General features: G+C 40.0%; 1 protein-coding gene across 1 annotated transcript in view; it reads left to right on the forward strand.

The window, feature by feature from the left end:
- RXFP1 (relaxin/insulin like family peptide receptor 1) overlaps positions 1-8,684 on the forward strand; it is a 165,429-nt gene that overhangs the window by 38,294 nt on the left and 118,451 nt on the right. The gene's annotated exons all lie outside the window — the stretch shown is intronic.

Below are 8,684 nucleotides of genomic sequence, written 5' to 3' on the forward strand. Positions count from 1 at the left end.
GGCAGGAGGGCCCCGCTCGTTTCTCCAGCCGTTAACGGCTGTTTCACATACAACCGATCAGCGGCTCTATAGCCGCCGATCGGTTGTAAGGCGTGAATTTCGGAGCCCCCCCGCGCGCGCAAGTGCCGCCGTCTCCCCCGTCCTGACCCCTCACCTTTAATCCTGGGATCCGCTAGCCCATCTGCGGCCCGGGACCGGCTCGGGAGGACGTAAGGAGGAAGAGGGAGGGAGATCAGCTCCTTGCTGATCTCCCTCTGTAGTGTGAATGCAGAAGTGATGATACGGATGTCAACTGGTTAAGAATCATTTTTACAGGTATATGTTTTGTAAAAGCCCATGATTTTATAATTACTCAGTTGTTATTTTTTAACTCAATACAGTTTTCACATTTTGTAGGGATTTTTTTATAGTATGCTTAGTACAGGTGAAACTCGAATAATTAGAATATCGTGCAAAGTTTATTTATTTCACTAATGCAACTTAAAAGGTGAAACTAATATATGAGAGAGACTCATTACATGCAAAGCAAGATAATTCAAGCCGTGATTTGTCATAATTGTGATGATTATGGCTTACAGCTCATGAAAACCCCAAGAACCCCAAATCCACAACCTCAAAAAAGTAGATTATTACATGCAATCAATAAGACAAGGATTGTACATAGAACAATATCGGACCTCTGAAAAGTACAAGCATGCATATGTACTCAGTACTTGGTTTGGGCCCCTTTTGCAGCAATTACTGCAATTACTTTTGCACGATATTCTAATTATTCGAGTTTCAACTGTATGTGTTTTCATAGAAAATATTGTTTTGATAAACAATCGCACAACTGTTATGGGACATACAAAATCAACAGCAGCGTCTTTTAATTCTATGGATCTTTGGCTTTACAAATATGTGATTGTTTGGATTTTTCAAAAATGTTGAGGTACAAAATGAGTCTAATCAGATTCTCTTCAAAAATATAAACTGATTGCCTGCCACATACAATGCTGTTTTAACACCTCTCTCTGGGCAGGTTAATAACACCTCCTAGACTCCAATTATGCAAATGCATTCAACAACTGGTTGTGACAGATTATGTGGATTGGAGTGACATTCACCATATTTATTCCCAAATAATTTTTTGTACAAGTCATCTGAATTGAGAAAGCTGGTTGTCCAGTTGCCATGACTTATTTTTACAGATATGACAGAGATGTGCCTTTTAAGACACTAATATATTTATAAACAGTCATGGTCGGTGTATCATCCTGATGCATGTCTTTTAAATGACAGTGATTGATTCACCTGCAGTGAATGTTTGGTAAATCCTACAACACAAGCTTTGTAAAAATGCCCTTAAGTTTTACTGGCTGTCTGGGAATTTGGTTATGAGGAATGTCACCAGCACACCAAAAATCGACCGATGTTAAAGCCTGATGAAGGGACCCTGTGAGGTCCTGAAAGCGCCTGTGCCCATTCTGACAAATTTCTCAATAAAATGAGCATTTGGTGATCCTTAAAGGATTTTCGGTGTGCTGGTGACATTCCTCATAATCATTCCTTGCTTACAGCGGTGCCATCCGCAGTCATTACGAGCACCCTCCCAAACGTTTGGGATATCCGGTAAGGAGTGCAACAAGATCTTTTACTTTGTCTGTGAATTTGGTCTCAGCCTTGGGTGGCCTAGTTAGTAAAGGTCTGATCATATGTGAATAAAGCTAAATTGTTAGGCACCTCTGTCAAACCTCATGTTGGATACAGTAGAAGCAGCCACAAGGTGACAACATGCACATACAACTGGTTTTTTTTGTGTAATTAGGTTTTCTATTCCAATGAACAGCAGTGATTAAGGTGAGTACAACCCAAGAGGATTAATTTAGTAAAGCAGATTAGTATGTTCATTTAGCAAAGGGAATTTTCACTTAGCTTAGCTTAGTTAATGTGGTGAAGCTCTGATAAGTTCAATAAGCCAATAATGTCCAAGCAAAAATCATATATTTCTACATTTTCCCTGAACCTGATTGGGTATTCTCTGCAAAGTGGCATTTCATCACATTCACTAGGGTAAGTAAAAATTCACTTGAAAAGTAAAAATTCACTTTGCAAGGTGGACATTGTTAACTCGATCCCAGTCAGTCAAACACTTGGCCTATGGACTGCTTAAGATACCTCTCACTAAGTGGTGGCTAATAATTGAATAGTTATTTTTGAAGTGGTATTTTATTCTGTCTGCTATTCTACCTTTTTCAATAATACAGCATACTTAATGGAAGAGCTATGAAGGAAGATAATGGACTGTATAAATTATTGTTTAGAAGTCACAAAGTCTATAGTTAATAACTTAAATTATCTGTGAGATGAATGTTAATGTTTTTTTTCTGTACATTTGTGTTTCATTACATTTATATATACCCTTCATGTTACATTTCAAGTATACCCCTTTTGTGATGGAAAATTGTATTTAGTATTACCTAGAAGTAGACTTAATAAAGGATTTACACAAAACAAGCGCATCTGTTGTTTGAAGAGTTCCCATGCAGTGACTCTAATACTTAAATTTATCTACCGAACTATCACCTACCAAGCTACCAATGTCCTATAAAGATCAGTTATATCAAAGCGTTAAGCAAACATGTCATACTGTTTTGGGGCTGCATGTAGGCCCCTTTCTACTGTTTTTCAGCCATTGGCCATTTGAAGAATTTTAATTAAATAAGGCCCCAACTGTTTGATAGCTTAAGCTTGCCTACACCTTTCTGCAGTTTAAAATTTTAGGCACATTTTTAGCATCTTTATCTTTATCAAAATATTGTAATAAACACTGTAACCACAGTCATTAATAGTATGTTAATCAACAAAGTGCTTTGACATTGTATCAGTAGAGCAGACGCAACTTCTTGCAGAGTTATTCTATGCATTCAGCTCTTGGCCATATTTAAGTATGACATGTCCAGCTTTAAGAATAGAAAGAAGAAGATGGTGGGGTCAGATATGGGGTAATCCTGTGTCACTAGAAATCGCGGGGCCCCATAGCAAAATTTTGTATGGGGCCCCTTTGATCTCTAGTTACACTGCTTGCAGAGCCCAATTGAGATCTCACACAGCCCACCTAAGGGTGACCCTGCAGAGCCCACCATAGACTCTCTAAAGTGGGCTCTGCAGGGTCACCCTCAGGTGGGCTGGTCGCACTCCTAACCTGTCCGCCTCCTCTTCCTCCACCGTCGGTGATGAGCCCCGACTCCTCCATCGGCACCGGACCCGCCCCCTCCCCTGTCACCAGGCCCCACCTACTCCTCTGATGCCAACCCCAGATCCCACCTCCTCCTCCACTGCCGGCTCTCACTGACTCAGCAGCGGCTGTGTAGAGGAACGCACCGTTGCACAGGTGCCTGTCAGTGATCTAAACAGCGGCGCATTCCTCTTCACAGTCGCCAGTGACAGCCAGCAGCGTGAGATGCCATAGCGACCCAGGAGGCCCACACGTCATCAGGGGGATGTCCTGGCTTGGCTCCCCTGTGCCCCGGGCCCCATAGCGGCCGCCTGGGTCACTATGGTGATTGTTATGCCACTGTCCACAGCCATAGTTCTGCTATGATTTAGCCCTCTGAGACCTGTTACTGGAATTTTCCTTAAAGTGACAGTAAAGTCAGGAGTGAAACCTTAAAAATGCATTCAAGTACCTTAACTAATAATAAAGATGTATCTTTTTTGTGCATCTCTAAGCTGTAGATTCTCAAATCATCTCTGAATTGGTGAATTGGTGCTGAAACTGTCCTTCCTTCTGAAGGGTGGCTACTTTTGTTCTCCATGGTCCCTGTGTGTGTTGTAAAGTAACCACCACTCTAAGCTCACCCCCTTGGACTACAATCTCATGTTTAGTTTACTAATTTGTATTGAGATTGTAGTCCATCATGGGAACAAGCTTGGAACAGTGGCTACTTTACAACACACACAGGGACCATGGCGTACAAAAATAGCAAGTCTCCAGAAGGAAGGTCAGTGTCAGCACCAATTCAGAGATGATTTAAAGGATCTACAGCCGAGTGATACACAAATAAGGTACAGTATTGGTAATATTTAAGGTACTTGAATGCATTTTTAAGATTTAACTCCTGAGTTTAGCGTGATTTTAATCTAAGCGTGAGTTGAACGCCGATTACTTGGCAGCTACACTAGGCAGTTGCTTGGTGTTCTGGGTCTGGTACCCTATGTGCAGACCTAGTACCTTGCAGCTGCAGAAACAAGAGCTCCAACCTCAATGTACTCACCCTGCTCCATGTATGCTGTGTGTGAAGGCTCTGATGCAAATTGCTATTTTCTGCTCACCAGCTCTGAGACAATGATTTAACTGAAGCTGAATAAGTTCAATGTCCCTTCACTAGAAGTAGTATAATCTGAAGTTTATGAGACAGGTAGTTTGCATCCTGGCAGACTCTGCCTAATCTAGTATCAAATAAATGTTTACATACTATTATTTTTCATGGCTATGGGAATTAAGCATGAAACGGTTCAGTGGGTGATTCTTGCAGCTGTGCGAATGCATATAAAATAAGGAAATTTTCTGGAGAAAACAGAGAGAGATAGATTAAAACTGCTTATATAACGCATATATCTGATTTTGTATCAAGCAGAATAAAAGCAGAATAAAAAAGGACAAATAATGATACTAATAAGGGTCTGTTATTTGGCATGAAAACAGGTCCAGGAAAGCTGCAAGAAGATTCCCCAACATTCAGGAGCTATTTAAAGCCCATTTCCTTCTTAAAGCCACAAAAACACACCTAAACTTTGACTTCCCCAACACTCCGTAGAATGTAGTCAAAAATACAACATTTTGCTTAAATCTCCTGATTTTTGTTGAATTATGGGAAAGCTCTTAATATCACTCATAATGAGCAATCTCCAGATTTTACAGTATATACTGGAGGTAGAGGTTAATATTTTAAACATTTGACTCATCCCCATATCACTGTGAATTAGCATGTTTCAAAAGCCGGTCTGCCCAGACTTCCTCTCATCTGTAGTCATTATCAGTCAGATCTGTATAACTCCTTCAGGTAAAAGTACTTATGAGAGTAAAATCATTATAATAAACATAAATTAACATTTAACACTACACCTACTATCCGTAATGCCTCATTTCTCAGTCATTAAGCATTTGTTTTAGGATAACTAGCCAAGATGTTACTCCCGGGACACACTGAATGCAATCTCAGTCCATTTCTTGTGTTTTCTTTGCTATTGTTTCAAGCTCCTGGTAGGCTTCACCTAATCCCATTTAGGTAAGCTGAAGGGATACTATTCCCGGAACAATTTGGAACCTGAGAATAAAACATAATATTGATTTATTTCCAACCACAACCCTCTGAAATGCATTAATATATATTAGCTTGTGGTATAATAATTTATGATGCAGACTATCAACACTCTTAACACAACAGGAGGATAAGGCTATGGGAGTTTTGGAATACTAATATCTAGGCAGCAATACATTTTGGTACACAGTGTTAGATGAGATTAGAAGGTTCTTATGGGTATTCAGAACTATTCTATCTTTGTTCTATCCACATATTTGCTAATTTCTAAAACAATCCTCCTGGATTAAACAGTGGACACAAGAGTGTTTGGCCCATAACATCAATTATTTTGTTCAAGCCAGAATTAAAACACAGGATGGAATTACAAGAGAGGAACACAGTATGAGTGGATATCCTATTAAATGAAAAGGTAGAAACAAATACCGCTCAAAAAAACGACTTAAAGCAATTTTATATACTGTAAATCTAGGGCACTGCATAATAACCAGACACAATGCCTGCTAATTTTTAAATGCCTTGTTTTTCTGTACAGTTTTAAATCTAAACTCTGGGAAATAGACTGTTGTTAAACATATATAATAGCTGTTTTACATGCAAAATAATTTGCATTTCTTTCCATCTATTCCTAATTATTCACAACCCTACCAGAAATCACAGCTAGCCTGATGATCTGAGTTTACTGCTGCTCACAAAACACAGATATATCCCCTACTGAGCAATGGCCTGTGGTTGGACAGTGAGGGAACAGCATAGATGGAGCTCAGGGGCCTATGAATACAAATTTTGGGGTTATTCACAAAGCTGCCTTAGGCAGCCGAGTAAATAAGCCAGCCGAAGTGAAGTGAGCCAAACGCTGTTCGGCTATTCACTTCTGGCTTGTATGGCTGATTTCAGCCGTATATCGGCTAAAATCAGCCGTACATCGGCTGCCATCAGTCAGCCAAACATGCTCTGCATGTGCAGTCCAGAAGTAGTTCGACTCAGCCGATCCAACGGCAGCTCACTCGATGTCGTTCACCCATAGGGGCCGAATAGCATTAGGTGAATAGCCTAATGCCGCTCAGCAGCATTCGGCTCAGCTATTCTGCTCGGTACCTCCGAGGTACCGTGCAGAATAGAAAATATGTGAAATAAATTAAATGACGTCTTGGCTGGGTCCGCACAGTTGTTATTGTTTAATGACAGATCAGCATCCCCAGGTCATTTGGGGATGCTGATCTGTCATTACAACTGGGCGGAGCCAGCCGTGAGATCACGGCTGGCTCCGCCCAGCTGTCATTTGCGGGGCGAGCGGCCGGCCTTCGGCAGGCTGTTCTCCCCACTTCAGCTGTTGCTTCAGCTCTGTCGAGCTGAAGCATATGCCTTTGACTCGGCTGAGCTGCTCGGCCGCCTTCGGCTGCTGTAAGGGCTATTGTGAACAGCCCATACAGCTGCCCTTTGGTTCGACTGAACCGAAAGGCTCCGGCAACCGAAGAGAGCCGAAGCTACGGCTGGATCCTTCTGCACTTTAGTAAGTAACCCCCTTTATTTCCAATGCTTCTCAGCTCCATCTAGTGGCCATAATGCAGTATTTTCCTGAAATTACATTCAACCAGAAAAGATAATGCGCTAACATTCATTTTTGACTCCATTCGCACAGGACAAATGTACAGCTAATTCCACAGGTCGAATGGCTCTGAAAATTGTTTATACATACACGCCTGTGTATGTATAAAATACACCCCTGTGTATTAAGTAAAATATACATTTACAGCATATGTGCAACCAATCATTAAAATCTTATGTAAACTTTATGTGATTTCAAGAGTAATTTTCAATATTTTGGAATTATCGGCTTTCATTACCCACTTGAGTACTAGCTGTATATACCCCTTTATTACCAGGCCCTTTTTAGTATTTATTGCTGTAATAGTTTGACTGACAAATACGTGGTCACACAACACTGTACCCAAATTAATTTTATATTTTTTTAGACAGATAGAGCTTTTGTTTAGTGGTATTTCAAGGGACACTAAAATCAGGTGTTATATCTTAAAAATGTATTCAATTATCTTAACTATTAACAAAATCTTATTTGTGTATCACTCAGGTGTAGATCCTCAAATCATCCCTGAATTGGTGCTGACACTGTCCTTCCTTCTGGCCGTGGCATATGCGTTTGGCTCGACTGAGCCGCTCGGCAAAGTTCGGGAGCTGTATGGACTATAGTGAATAGCCCGTACAGCAGCCCTTCAGTTCTACTGAACCGAAGGGGTCCTGGGGCCGAAGCTAGCCGAAGGATCGGCTGAAGCTACGGCTAGATCCTTCAGCTGCTTCGTAAATAGACCCCTTAGTGCCATTTTAAGCACTTCTCTGAACAAAGTATTTTTTTTCTTTTTGCACACATGATGCAATCTGCATTTTTGTTAGAAAATGACTTAAAACCCCTAAAACATGATATATTTTCTTGGGGCAGAGGCCCTGTAGAATAAAAGAATGGTTGCTGCAATTGTTTATATCAACTGTTTATCAAATCTACATTTTCTGTAAAAAATACACTAAATCAATACACTAATGAATTGTATTGCACACAGACACAATAAAATTCCCAATTTTTTTCTGCAAAATAAAAGATGAGCTTGTGTCAGGTAAATAGATACCAAACATGTCAAGCCTCAAAACCGTGTGAGCCAAAAATCAAAAAATGAGAGCACCCAAAATCATCAGTAGGCAAAGCCTACTTTTACAGCCCATTAGTTTAGATTTAACCATAAATGAGGGACCTAGAAAATTTTCTCTCACCCTGGCATGCATGGCAATACCCAATTCGTACAATTATTGTTTACATATAAGTGTAAATTATATACACTCAATTGTGTTTGTATGTGTGTGTGCGGGTAGATGGGGGTGTTTTTAATTTTTTTTATTATTATGAATTTTATTATTTTTTACTATTATTATTTAACTGTATTACTACTACAAGGGGGATAACAAACACCCATATGTGATAGCTTTTGGCAGCTGACAGGTGCTCTTTAAGGAAACATTAGGGGTCGAATAGATTATAGAATTAATTAAATGCAAACTAGTTATGAAAGCTGGTGTCAGCACTGGGTGGAGCTGCAGACTTGTCACAAATTTCATCATATTTTGGGAAAAAGGTTATTCAGCCTATACACAGTGTTTTAGCAAACTAAGTGTAATTCAGGTTATGTCTACTCATTTTAATTAATACACAAATGCATTCATTTTTTCATGAATGTGACTGGAATCCATCTTTAAATTCTATTTATGTGTAGGCAGCCACAGGTAAGAACTATATAGGACATTACACGCCATAAAATGCAAAAATATAGCAGAGAGCAGCTGCTAGTATGTGCCCTGTTATAAATTAACCCT

This window comes from Nanorana parkeri, unplaced genomic scaffold, assembly GCF_000935625.1.
Source record: "Nanorana parkeri isolate BGI_ZX_2015 unplaced genomic scaffold, ASM93562v1 scaffold1329, whole genome shotgun sequence".
NCBI lineage: Eukaryota > Metazoa > Chordata > Amphibia > Anura > Dicroglossidae > Nanorana > Nanorana parkeri.